The sequence below is a fragment of the Carlito syrichta genome, unplaced genomic scaffold (genome assembly GCF_000164805.1).
Source record: "Carlito syrichta isolate Samal-C Ts95f unplaced genomic scaffold, Tarsius_syrichta-2.0.1 Scaffold304217, whole genome shotgun sequence".
Taxonomy (NCBI): Eukaryota; Metazoa; Chordata; class Mammalia; order Primates; family Tarsiidae; genus Carlito; species Carlito syrichta.
Genome location: NW_007248313.1, coordinates 49214 through 63114, shown reverse-complemented (window position 1 = coordinate 63114; position 13901 = coordinate 49214). Strand labels below are relative to the sequence as shown.

At 52.7% G+C, this 13901-nt stretch overlaps 1 pseudogene; it reads right to left on the bottom strand.

Moving 5' to 3' along the window:
- Positions 1–213: 213 nt before the first annotated feature.
- Positions 214–453, bottom strand: LOC103261923 (annotated as a pseudogene).
- Positions 454–13901: the final 13448 nt, after the last annotated feature.

The window sequence follows — 13901 nt, the reverse complement described above, 5'->3', positions numbered from 1 at the left end:
CCGCAAGGGACGTTCTCCTTGACATCCCTGAGAAAGAGCTGGAAGGGGGCAGCGCTCTCCGTGGTGGACGGAAGTTATTTTATTTTATTTTTTTTGACAGTCATACATCTGCCTTTATTGTAAGCAGCAAGCGGGATGCTTCCAGCACAGTAAAAAAATTAATTTACAAAAGTAGGGATTCAGTGAAGCCGCCTGGCCGGTACCCTTGGGCACTCACACGTAGATGCCGACCCAGAGCAGCCGGAAGAGGACTCCAAAGCCCATGAAGAGCGAGGCCACCAGGGTGACGAGGAGTTCTCTGTAGCTATCGCGAGTGTACTTGGTGGAGGTGACCTCATACACGGAGAACCAGGCGGTGAAGAACATGCCAGTGGCCAAGAGCACCACGGTCAGATGTGGAAGGACCGCTGGGTTCACAGGGCTGGTGTATCTGCTCATAGCCTCGAGCTCCATTTTGCCGGGCTCTGGACGAGCCACCGGACGGAAGTTATTTTAAGCCCCACCCCACCCTGGGCATCATGTCACAGCCCCTCCTGGGCACATGGCCCTCACACTGGGAGAAGCTGTTGTGGCTGGAGAAACTCCTGATGCCAGGAAGATGGCCAAGGCCCCGGGGGGGCGGTCATGGAGGAAGAGGAAGGTATGCACTGAGCTGGAGCGTGAGGGAGAACCGCGCAGAACACGGTGGACACAAGCCTGTCAACGACAACCACCGTTCATGTCTCCTGGGGGTGCCCTGGGGGTCGGGCACTGCCCCTGGGGCTTGAGAGACTGCTTCATCTAACCCTCACCAGCCCTCCAGAGGGAGCCACCTCTGTCCTCCATGGAGGCCCCTGGGGAGGCCCCTGAGGCGTGCGCACCTGGCTCACCCCCAGGCCTCACCCCCCTTGTCTCTCTGAGCTTGGACGACAGGAGGGCTGACCTCACGCTCACTGTGGACGGGCAAGGATGCTTCTCCACTCCCTCCAGCCCTCCCCACGCGGCCTGAGGGCAGGACCGGGTCTGTGGCCGTGGAACCCACCGTTCCCCTTGCTGTGCTGGGGGACAGGCCTGATGTTTCATCTGCACAGTCCCAACTTTTACGTGTGGAACATGTACATGATGGAATATTATGCAGCCATAAAGAAGGACAGAACTATGAACTTCACAGCAACTTGGATGGACTTAGAGGCTATAATACTGAGTGAACTCTCACAGAAACAAAGAACCCAATATCACAAGTTCTCACTCATAAGTGGACCTTGAACAGCTATCGTAATACTGCACGAAAGGGATTGGCCGTAGTGGGAAACTGCCAGGGGTGGGGGCCACACCTCATCAACAAGGGTACCTGCATAACGAACATTTGTATACCTAACTCTGAATTGTACCCCACAGCTTTAAAATTTTTAAAAATTCTTAAATGTATCATGGTAGAAAACACATCACATAAAAGTAGCCATCCTCACCATTTTCAAGTGTGCAATTTAGCTCCAACTGCACTCCCAGTGCTGTGTAGCCGTCACCCCCATCCGTCCCCAGGGCATCCCCATCAAACACCGGAAACTCTGCAGCCATCGAACACGGACGTTCCCCCTCCCCAGGCCCTGCCACCAACCCCCCTCTCTGTCTCCGAGTTTGACTAGCCTAGATCCCGCATTCGAGGGGAATCACACAATCGCTGTCTTCACGTGACCCGCTGTTCCACTGAGCATGACGTCCCCAAGGTGCATGCAGGTTGCAGCCTGTGTCGGAATCTCCCTCCCTCTGCAGGCTCACTCCCATCCCACTGTCATCAGTCTGTCTGTTCATCCCTCCGTGAACACTCGAGTGGCCTCTGCCCCACGGCTGCTGTGAGCAAGTGTCTGTTGAGTCTCTGCCGTCATCCTTGTGGGTATGTACCTAGGCGTGGACAAACCTCCAACTGTGGACACGACTGGGAGGATCTTGTCACCTCAGTACACGGCCTGGTGGACAGGCACCTCCGTTCTTCTCCCATCCACTTCCCTGGCCCTGGCCTCATCCCTGTCACCGGTCACATCTCTGCTCGGAGAGCTGTTTGTTTAAGTCCTGCCACGCTCTGCAAAGCACCATCACACACACGTGCTGAGGGCAAAACCCCAGCCCATGAAGGTGCCTCAGCCCCGGGAGACATTCCGTGAAGGGTGGCAGATGATGGACAGAGTGGTGGGCAGAGGAAGGCCCAGCTGGGTGCTCTCGGGGGACCCTGGGGTCCTGCCAGCGTCTGCCTCTGCAGAGCGCCCTGTCCGGCAGGCCACCTCATGGCCAGGCTGCCTGCAGCTCGACAACCAGAATGCTCATGGCCAGAGGCAGCCCTTCCTCCCGGAGAGGCCTGGTGGCCATGCAGGGACAGGCTACACAGCCACCTCCAAGCATTCTCCCAGGCAGCCCTCGCGCAGAGGCCTGCGGCAAGCTTCCCTCCCGCTACTGTGCTTGTATTTTCTCAGGCATCTCCCCTCACCGGCCCTTCTCCTGGCAGTCACCACAATACAGTTTGTTCCTTCTGAAGCCCTTCCACCCCAATGTCTAATGGTGCAGTGGTCACTCTGGCCAGCAAAACCAGCCCCTTTCAACTTTCCTCTAGAGTCCAAGCCCATCATCACCTCCACACACAGACATGGTGCGTAGACACCTCCTGACAAATACAGCAGCTGAGGTTTCCACGCTTGGGTTAATGGGAAGTCCTGGCTGGTCAACATCTGGCTCTTCCTTGGGTCTGAAGCCCAAGTTTAGCTGACCGTCCAGGTGTGCACCCTGCTTCCCTGGGTTAGCTCCACGAGCTCAGGCTTCCTCTGGTCCCACTGTCTCTCTCCTGTGTCCTTCCTTAGCCACAAGCCAGCATCCATGGGTGGGCACAGTGCCCACCAGCCCAGCCAACCCTGCAAACCCAGCCTGCCAACTAACGCCATCTTCCTCGCTCTGAAGACTGCCCAGAAGCATCATCCAATACCAGTCGGGAAGATTCCCAACTCTCCACCCAGCCCTGGAGCCGGCCTTCGATCCAGAAGCCGTGGAGAGCCACCGTGTCGAGCAGAGGACTTCATGGGAAGACCAGGACAGCCTGAATCCAAGCTCCTTCACAGGCCGGGGGTGGAGGAGAACAGAGGCCGGACAGAGAGGGACTGGAAACAGTGTGTGGGCCAGGATGTGGCCCTGGGGGAGGCCTGGCTCCTGCTGCATGGCATCCCTGGCTTGGCTGGAGACCCAGAAACTTCTCTGGTGCTCCTGAACCCTGTTAAACAGCCTGGAAGCATCTGGCCCCTCCCAGAATCTAGTGGCTTTTTCTATGGGACATCGCACCCGCAGGCCTCCCGCCTCCAGGGCCCCTGTGCGGTCACCCAGAAAGCTGCACTGTCTGAAGTCTGCAGCGGTCACCCAAGCCCAAAGGAGCCCCCAGAGTCTGAGCTTTTGTCCCTCGCTGTGACCGTTCCCAAGGCTTCCTTCCACACAGAGTTGCCGTGAAGATCTGCCCAGAGCTGAGCAGGCTTTGCAAACTATCAGCTCTGTGCGGTGCCCAAGGTGGGCCTGGCTGCATTCGGACTACCCGGGGATTTCTTGTTCACGGATCGGGTCCCACAGGAAACAGGGGATCTAGTGGGGAACTCAAAGGGTAGCTGATCGAGAGTTACTTACAAAGCTGTGGACATGACCGTGCGGTTCCCAGGGACGGTAACAGAGGGCACATTTATCCCCCTGGATTAATTCTGGCTTCATTTTTGTTTTTTTCAGGAGATGGGATCTCACTCTACTGTCCACGCTGAAGTGCAGTGGTGCCATCATGGTTCACTGTAGCCTTGACCTTCTGAGTTCAAGATATCTTCCCGCCACGGCCTCCCAAGTGGCTGGGACTGCAAGCGTGAGCCACTACACCTGGCTAACTTTTTTATTTTTAGTAAGATAAAGTCTCACTATGTTGCCCGGCTGCTCTTGAACTCCTGGGCTCGAGTGGTCCTCCCACCTCGGCCTCCTAAGTGCTGGGATTACAGGCATGAGTCACCTCACCCAGTCCAATTCTGTTGTTTATATTTTCTTATGCCTTGACATCTTTTTTTTTTTTGGTAGTTGGAATCTCACTCTGTTGCCCAGGTTGCTGGAGTGCAGTAGCACACTCACAGCCACCACAACCTCCATTTGCTGGGTGCAGGTGATTCTTCCATCTCAGCCTTCCAAGTAGCTGGAACTACAGGCACGTGCCACCACACCTGGCTAATTTTTTGATTTACTGTAGAGATGAGGTCTCATCAAGTTGCCCGGGTTGGTTTTGAACCCATGGGCTCAGGCAATCCTCTCACCTCAGTCTCCCAAAGTGCTGGGATTATAGGTGTGAGCCACTGCACCCGGTCTTATGCCTTGACATCTTGTGGCCTGGCTAGCCAGAGAGAGACTCCCCTCCCAAGGCCAGCTAATTCCCAGAGACAGCAAACACCTTGCCTGCAGACACACTTTCTGTACACACACCAACCAGTCCACAGCCCACGCCCCAGTCATCCCTTTGTCTAGCTCTCACACCCCAAGCCAGTCATTACCCTGTCCTAAGTCACCCCCGGACCACATACCCAGCAACTAAGGGGCCACCCCTATGGCCCAGAGCCTGGGAAATCATTCCAGCTAGCCAGTCCTAGCCCTGTTCAGCTTGCCTGCTTGCCTCACCCTTCCTTCCCCCGAAAACCCCCATAAAGGCCTTAGCCAGGCTCTCCCCTCCGCTCCACTTGCCTCTGTGTGTCCAGTGCTACCCTGTGGGGCCCTCATGCTTTGAAATGGTAAGAAACTCTTCTTTCAAGCTGTTGCATCCTGCCCTGTCAACTTGCCACATCTGATTAAAATCAAACCCTGGGTGGCTTGAAACAAGCTGGTGCAGGGAGCAGCCGCCTGCCTCTGAGGAGAGGAGGTCACGTGGAAGGGGCTTATGGAGCATCTCTCTGCTGAGTCCCTGGGCAGGTCAGCCGAGACCCTGTGGGAGCCACAGTCCATCTGGGCAGCGTCCCAGGCCCAGAGCTGGTGGACAAGGGTGTGGGCCAAGCGGGAAATGCCTGGCACAATTGGACCCTGCTCCAAGGAGTTCTGGGTGGGGCCCAGGGATGCCTCTCAAATGCCTTCCAGACGTTTCTGATGCAGTCAGATATGGGCCGTGCATTAGGGAGCATAAAGCACTGTCAGTATCCATCACAGCAGCTCTGACCCCCAGAGCACCTGCGCCAGGTGTGCACACAGCACAAGTCCTGATTCCGCAACATCCCTTGGGGGCGTCCTCATTCCCAGGCGGAAAAACGGAGGCTCAGGCTAGTAAGTGACTTGCCCAGGGCCACACAGCTTGTCCAGAGAAGAGCTGGGATTCTGAGCCTCACCCAAAGCCAGTACAGTATCCAGGGGCTCACATCTGTGGGTTCCGCCAACCACGGGTTGAAAATATTCAACAAAATAAAAACACAGCGATCAAAAGCGACGCATAAAAAATACACCCAGGCCGAGAAGGCCGAGGTGGCCAGACCGCTTGAGTACAGGTGTTGGAGACTAGTGGGCAACACAGCAAGACCTCGTCCCCTGAAAGAATAAAAATGAGCCGGGGGTGGTGGCCCATGCCTGTAGTGCCAGCTACTTGGTAGGCTGAGGTGGGAGGACTGCTTGAGCCCTGAAGTTCGAGGCTGCATTAAGCCGTGATCATACTCCGACATTCCAGCCTGGGTGACACAGCAAGACCCTGTCTTCAAATACGTATACAGTAACTATTTACATATCATTTATATAGTATTAGGTACTGTAGGTAATCTAGAGGCAAATGCAAATACCATGTCATTTACATAAGGGACTAGAGCAGCTGTGGATTTGGGTACCTGCAGGGGGTCCTGAAATTTACCCCCCCAAGCTACCAAGGGATGACTATTCTGTGACGGAGTGGCTTCACTCATTCCGCCAACACTCGCCTCTGATCAGCCAAGGCTGCCGGCTGATTAACACCTAGCCCAGCCTGAAACCTCCCTCTCGTGATTCTCACCCTGTTACCCAGCGTCCCTATGGTGTTTCGCACCTTGAGAGCTTGGAAAGACAGATGCTGAAGGTATTCACTTTGTGTTCAAAGGGGTTCGTTTCCTTTCACGAGATCTAGTCATGCCATCTCCCCCAACCCAGAGAACTGGTGCTTGGCCTTCAGGTAAACACACACCACCTCAGCCTGGGAAGGGCAGTAGCTCAGCGAGAGGCCCTAGGCCATCCCGGGGATCGCCAGGACTTGGCTGAAACGCTGCTCAGAAGGCGAGCTCTTGACCCAGGCTGCAGGAAATCCTCATGTGAGAGGGTGCATGAAAGGATACTTCTGTCCAGTCCTTAGCTTCCATCAGATTCTCAAAGGGGCTCCCAAAGCCAGAAGTGTGTCTCAGTTTCTTTCCTAATCAACTTCAAGGGCCCCCTGATCCAAGTCCTTCTTTCCTGCTTTCAGTGAAACAAGGGCCTGCTCTGAAAACATGCAGTCAGCAAAATTCAGTTCCCAAATATTTCATGGTAATCTGGCAGTGGCTATACAAAAAATAAATTTGACAAAGGTTCTATTCCTTTGTCTCATTCATAACTAAATAATTATTTTATTGAATTTCACTTTGAGGTTTTTATTGAAAATACTTTCCCCCTAAAACTCAGGATCGATTCTCTCCGCCGTGAGATGTCAAAAAAAAAAAAATTCACATTGGAACAGATCAGTGCACTTGTCATATTTCTTTCTTAACCTTTTAACTGTAGAGGTCTGTGGAGCTTAGAGAATGTCTGCCGTGGACCTGTTTTCACTAAATAAATATTCATCAATTCACTCAGCACCTTTTTATCGAGTCCTGTCCCAAGCATGGGTTCAGATATAGGAGATTCCACTGGGAACAAAAGAGAGTCAACTGTTCCCCAAAACTTGCATTCCAGCGGTAGGGACATGAGTTAAAAACCACAACTGAGAAAGGAGGGAGGGAGGGAGAGAGGGAGAGAAGGAGGGAGGGGGGGAGAGAAGGAGTGAGGGGGGGGCGAGAAGGAGAGAGAGGGAAAGGAAGGGAGGGAGGAAGAGAGGGAGGATTGTGATACGCACATATTAGTTTCCTGGGGCTGCTGTAAAAAAATACCCACAACTAGCTGGCTTGAAACAACAGAAATTTCCTGTCTCACAGTTCAGAGGCCAGACACTGGAAATCAAGGTGCCAGCAGGGCCCTGCTCTCTCCAAAGGCTCCAGGGAAGAATCCTTCCCCGGCTGGTGCAATCCAGGCCTGGAGACACTTCAGCCTCTGCCTCCAGTCACCAGGCAACTTCCCGTGAGTCTGTTTCTGCGTCTAAGTTCCCCTCGTTTTATGTGGACGCCTGTCATGGGATTAATCTCACCGAATCTAGTGCGATCTCAACTTACCTTGATTCTATTTGCAAAGACCCTGTTTCCACGTAAGGTCACATTCACATGAAGTGGGAGGTTAGGGTTCAACATGTCTTTCTGAGGGACACAATTTAATCCACAGCAAGTGCTCTGGGGAAAAAAAAACCCTAAGTGGCTGTAGGGGAGACAGAGAGTGACGAGGGCAGCATGTCTGGAAGGCCTTGGGAGGAAGTGTCACTGGAGTAGAAACCAAAAGGAAATGGAGGAACGAGCCCCGGGGACATCTGGGTGAAGGGTCCAGGCAGAGACCCCGAGGGAAAGGCCATGTCACACCTGCACACCTAAGTCTCAGCGACTGAGATGATAAATGTCCACTGTGTAAGTCACTTACGTTTGTGGTAATTTGTCTGCAATAATAGAAAATATATACAGCTACTCTGTAGTGGCCTTACACATTCTTAGTTTTTTATCACTGCACAGCAAATTACCATGAATTTAGCAGCTTAAAGCTTAACTCCAGAGGTCACAAGTCGGGGTCCTGACTTCAGGGTCTCATTGGGTTGAAATCATGGTGCTTTCAGGGCTGCGCTTTCCCTCCTTTTTATTTTGAGTTGGGGGGTCTCATTCTGTTGCCCCCGCTGGAATGCAATGGCATGATCACGGCTCACTGCAGCCCCAACCTGGGCTCAAGTGATCCTCCTTCCTCGGCCTCTCAAGTAGCTGGGACTACAGGCTCATGCCACCATGCCAGTTAATTTTTTTAATTTTTTGTAGAAATGAGGTCTCGCTATGTTGCCCAGGCTGGCCTCAAATTTCTGAGTGCAAGTGATCCTCCTGTCTCAGCCTCCCAAACTGCTCGGATTACAGGTATGAGCCACTGCACCTGGCTGAGACCGTGTACCTTGTTGGAGCTCAGGGACCTCTTTCAGACTCGTAAGCCTGTTGCAGAATCCAGTTCCTTGCAGTTGTAGGACAGAGGCCCCATTTCATGTGGTTGGCCGGGGCCACTAGAAGCCTAGAAGCTGCCCACAGTTCTGAGCCACAAGGACCCCTCCATGCTGCATGCTGCAAATGTCTTGGACTTCTATTTCTGATCTCTAGACCCCTAAGTGAGGGGCTCGTGTGCTTAGGTCAGGCCCACCCGGATAATCTTCCTTCTGGTGAACTCACAGTCAACTGATTAGTGACCTTCATTACACTGGCAAAATTCCTTTTCCAAATGTCACATACTCGTGGTAGGCATCCCCCATCAGGCTTCCAGCTTCTGCCTACACTCAAGGGAAGAGAACACAAAGGTGCCTTAGGGGCTCCTAGAGTTCTCCTGCCATGTTCCTCTTCTACTTCCATCGCTGTCACCACCAGTGCCCTGTGTGTGCTCGGTGCACACCTGTCAACAAAGTGGGGGGAGCCACATCAGCGAGAAGACAGGCAGAGGGCCAGGGCTCATTTGCTCTGTGCCGGCCGCCATTCTTGGGACGCATAGGTACAATCTCATCTAATCCTCCCTTCAGGGCAGGCATGATCGACTGCTCTGTCATACAGATGAGAAAACTAAGGCCCCAATGACATACTCCAGTTGCTTCTCTGACGTGGCAGAGCCAGGATTTGAACCCAGGGTGTCAGAAGGCTAGGATTCTGGTTTAGCCTTCTCACTTTCTACTGTGTCACTCAGCTCCTCTGGCCTCACTCCGCCCATCCCTAGAGTGGGGTCAGCAGAATATCTGTGCCTCGTCCCTCCTGGGGCTATTGTTTGGGTTCTATGAGCAGTCATGGCCGGAACTGCATCTTCTAGGCGGCAAAGAGCCATCAAAGGCTGAGAGGTTGTGGCTGTTGACATGACTTTTAAGCCCTTTGATTTGCACTTACTGGAAGAAGTCTTTGCTGGGCAACCCAAGGATTCAGAAAACAACCAAACTGTCAGTCACGTGGAGGCTCATGAGCTCTGAGCGGAAAAAAGGCGACAGGGACAGGAAGGAGGGGGCATCAGTCCTTCAGTCCTCTCGACGGCAGAGGCAGAGAGGCTGAGCAGGCCTGGGGCGTCCCTGCCCCAACCAGAGACACAGACTCTTTCAGATTTAGCCGTATGTATGCAAGGGACTGAGTCACCGATGTGACCCAGCAATCCATCTTGCCTAGAAACAAATGGTTTGTTTAAATGAAAAGCAGACAGTGTCGGCACACTGTCCCCAAAAGAGTGTCTTTCACATCTCCTTACTAGGCGCCAGTCGGTCTTCTGGACAGCTTGGCCCCAACGGGAGAAGTGGTTAGTTACTGTGCCTGTTGCCTAATGGGGAAGAAAAGCCTTGAAGGACATCTGAAGGTTCATCTCGGAAACGCAAAACAGCTCGAAGCCTCTTCAAGCGAAAACACGCCCCTCCTTCCTTTCCTCTCCTCCCAGGAGAGCAAGAGTGGGCAGAAGCCCCTTGTAAAACACAGCATGTGTCCTGTGTCTCACGGGCTGGAGGAACCGGGATGTCGGTGCTCACGGGTGACGTTTGCCACTCGGTGGCTCTTGATAATCCTGCCAGAAAGGCGTGAGCATCTCCATTTCACAGATGAGAAAATTGAAGCCTAGAGAGAACTAAGCACGAAAAAGCAGGTGCCAGTTACCAGAGAAGCCGCCGTGCAGGCCCTTCATTCCAGCTAAGGGGAGGGTGGGCTCTCAGGGGCTGGACAGGTCGGGGCTGGGGGTCTGGCAGGGCTCAACGCCATTGAGCAGATGCCGCCTGTGGGCCCGCTGGTAGGCACCCTTGAACCCCACAGGGGGTTTGAGATGGACGCTCCTCCCAGGCCCCGTGAGATTTCCACGTGAGACGGGAAGATGCCAGGCCTTGGCCAGAAGCACCGACGGGGTCAGAAGGATTCAGCAAGGGTTTGGGACACAATGGAAACACCAGGCTCCTCCTAGACTGACTGGGACAACTGTTCCCCTGGGCTATGGGGAGTCTGCCACCAACCTTCAGACTCAAAACAACGGTGTCATTTCTTATGAAACCGACAGGTCACTCACTGCCCGCACGCGGTGGGGTCTCCGGCTCTGGCCCCTTTCCTTGGAAGTTGCTTCTCCCACCCAGCATCCTCCTGGCCAGCACCGAGGCCCACAGCCTGGGAGACATCTGGGTGTGCGCCCCTAAAATGGGTCCCATCTGGGCCACAAACATGTCCTGTGCCAGCCACTCCCTCCTCCCGTGTGCGTGGAGACAGCATCTGGAGAAATCAAAAACATGCTTTCAATTAATTTTGGGGGAAAAATACCCGAGGCCGGTTGTTCCATATTTGAAGCCAGATACTCTTGGGTTTAAGGAGGTAGCTAGGAGATACGCGACAGGCCCTCTGAAGGCCTCAGTGCCTTCCCAGTGCCCCCTCGATTCACAGAAGACTGCACGGAGGCGTCCCCCAGAGGACAAGGGCTCAGAGGCATAGAGACTCTGTCAGGATTTCGGGATGCAGGCGCCACACCAGGTATCCCAAAGCCACGGGTGCCAAGAGGACTGCTCTCCGACACACCGAATGTTCTGGTCACCCTGGCATCCCAGGGCCTCTTCCCAGGGCCATGCGAGGCCCTGGGAGACAGCCAAGCACAGGGCACCGGTCCCAGTGGCCTGGGATCTTCCTCAGGGTACAACAGTCACCCCAACAATGACCGTGATGATGACCTTGGTGATGACAACAGCCAACACTCACTGAGTGCTTAACACTGCCAGGCACTTTATGTGCAGGATTTAATGGGAAGCAAGGGTCCGTATTCATACCCATTTTGCAGCTGAACAAACGGAGGCTCCTAGAGGTATAGCCACCCGCCCAAAGCCACACAGCTGTGGAGCCGGGAGCCAGGATCTGAACACTGACTGTTTCAGTCCTCAGTCTGTGCTCCTCACCACGGGGACAGGAATCTCTGCAGGAGCCACCAGTGAGGCTGTAGGATTCAGTTCCTGCAGACAACAGACCTCCCAGGAAAGGCCTCGTCCTCAAGACGCAGGACGACAAGGCCTCTGCTCAGGTCTCGGCTTCTCCTGGCTTTCCAGAACCTCAACTGACTGCAACTTGGAAGTGGGAAAATATGTGGAAAAATCAGAAGTACGAGGCCTGGGTTTTAGACATTATTTAACTTTTAAAATAATGATTTCAAATACTGACACACATCCAAGTCACGTGTAAAAGCCACGCGGCATATTCAGGAAAGTGCCCCTTTGTTATGGTGCACGGAGCCCTCTCCCCCTCTCGTTTTCCCTCTTTTCTACAGAAGGCTCAGTGTGATCTGGCTCCGGGCCCACTTCCAACGCCACCACCTTCACCCACAAAATGCAGGAAAACGTCTGCGCCGCATGGGTAACTGCACCAAGGACAGAGGGCCGCTTTATGGCGCCCGCGTGCTTCCTGCTCTCCCGGGACCCACTTCACTGGGCACCAGCTCTGTGCTGGCCATGCGAGTTTCAAAACAACTTTGTTTACGTTCTTTCTGTTTAGGGGACGACTCTAATAATGTTAAATCTCTTGAAGTAAAGTAAAGCGAAACAGCCAGCAAAACCGGCAACAGTTTGTGGAAAGAACAAAGATGGGGTCTCCCTCGAGGCCGGCTCTGGGATCCCCTCTGTGCCACCCTTCCTGACACCCCCAGGTGGTCACTCCCTCATCCTCCAGACCCGGTACGAGAGACTACTAGCAATGACCCCGTGACACTGTCTGCCTCCCTACACTTATGCGTGGTGAGGCCAGAAATGATGGATTATTTCCTTCTGATAAATAATAAGGGAACAGGGAACGGTGGGTACAAGGACTGATCATTAAGTCCTCAAACTCATCCTAGAAGAAGCATTGCATACCTCATTGCTGAACCACTATGGTCACCTTCGAAGGACTCCCCTTAGGATGCTATGCATGGACGCCCACACCTACTCCACCATTCAAAGCAATTTTGGAACTCTTTTTCTGGAATGGCCATCAGAGCTGTCATCGTATTAGCCTTGATGTCCTGAATGCCATCAAAACGTCTTCCTTTCAATATTTCCTTCATCATCAGGTAAAGGAAAAAGTCACTGGGGGCCAGAGCAGGTGAGTAGGGAGGGTGTCCCAATACAGTTCTTTGTCTTCTGGCTAAAAACTCCCTCGCACACAGTGCTGCGTGAGCTGGTGCAGCGTCATGAGGCAAGAGCTCCTTCGGGACCCTTTCTGCACTCGCCTTTCTCATGCCAAGATGTTTATTTGATTTGCTGTGCTTCTCCGTATCAGCTGATGATTTTGATGCACAAGTCAATGGATTTTTGCAATGTTAAAATCAGTTCTCGTTACTGGTTGTCCAGAACCTCTCTTCAGCAGGGACGCTTTCTGTCCCTTCAGAAAAACGTTTAATCCATTTGTACACACTGCCGTTTTCTTCATGGCATTATCCCCATAAACTTGGACTCACATGTGCCTGATTTTGTTTCCACTCTTGCCAAGTTTAACAAGAAATGTAATGTTTGTTCGCTGCTCTAATTCCAGCTCTGACATTCTCACGACGACAGCTCTGATGGGCATTCCAAAAACAGAGTTCCAACATTGCTTGGAAGGGTGAAGTAGGTGCGGCCATTGGTGCATAGCTTCCCAAGGGTAGTCCTTAGAAGGTGATTGTAGCGATATTCAGTCACGAGGGATGGAGCACTTTTTCTAGGATGTTTTCATGAACCTCATACACTTAAAGCCCAGACGTCACCAATCTACAACGCAACCATGTCATCAAAAACTATCTGTACCCTTGACACTATTAAAATAAAGAAAAAAAAAAAGGCTGGGCGCAATGGCTCAAGCTTGTAATCTCAGCACTTTGGGAGACCGAGGCAAGAGAACTGGCTGAGTCCAGGGGTTCGAGACCAGCCTGGGCAACTGGGTGAGACCTCATCTCTACAATAAATCAAAAAATTAGCCGGGTGTGGTAGTGTATACCTGCAGTTCCTGCTACTTGGAAGGCTGAGGCAGAAGGATTGTCTGAGCCCAGCAGGTCGACGCTAGAGTGGCCGTTGAGCATGCCACTGCACTCCAGCCTGGGCAATGGAGTAAGATGTCAACTCAAAAAATAAAATAAAATAAAGAAAAAAATTAAGAGGACATTTTTGCGAAGCATCCCGCATACTGGAGGTGTCCTTTGGATGTCAGTCCTGGCCAGGGATCCCCGGTGCCCAGTAGGGTGAGTGTCCAATAAATTTGGGTTGGATGAATGAGTGACTTTGGAGGACACTGCCCAATGAGTAGGAATTACCTGATGACTCTGGCAATCTGACCTTCTAAAAAACTACTGAACTGTATCAAGATATACTCCTAGAATCCCAACAGTGTGATATTGGTCAATTTGTCCATTTACTTCCCACCTCATTTGAACAATAAGAAATTGGGGTAATTTGTTTGTAAAGAAATGTCTGGATGAGTGAGCTGAGTCCAGAAGAAAACTTGACATTAAAAAGGAAACCAGTCAGCAGCCAGAGGCTGTCAATAGAACTTCAGCTCCCAACTGTTGACCACATGGGGCCACAGGGGGCCCAGAGCACTTTGCAGGAAAAAAAACCCCAACAGCAAGTATAAACTGCATTC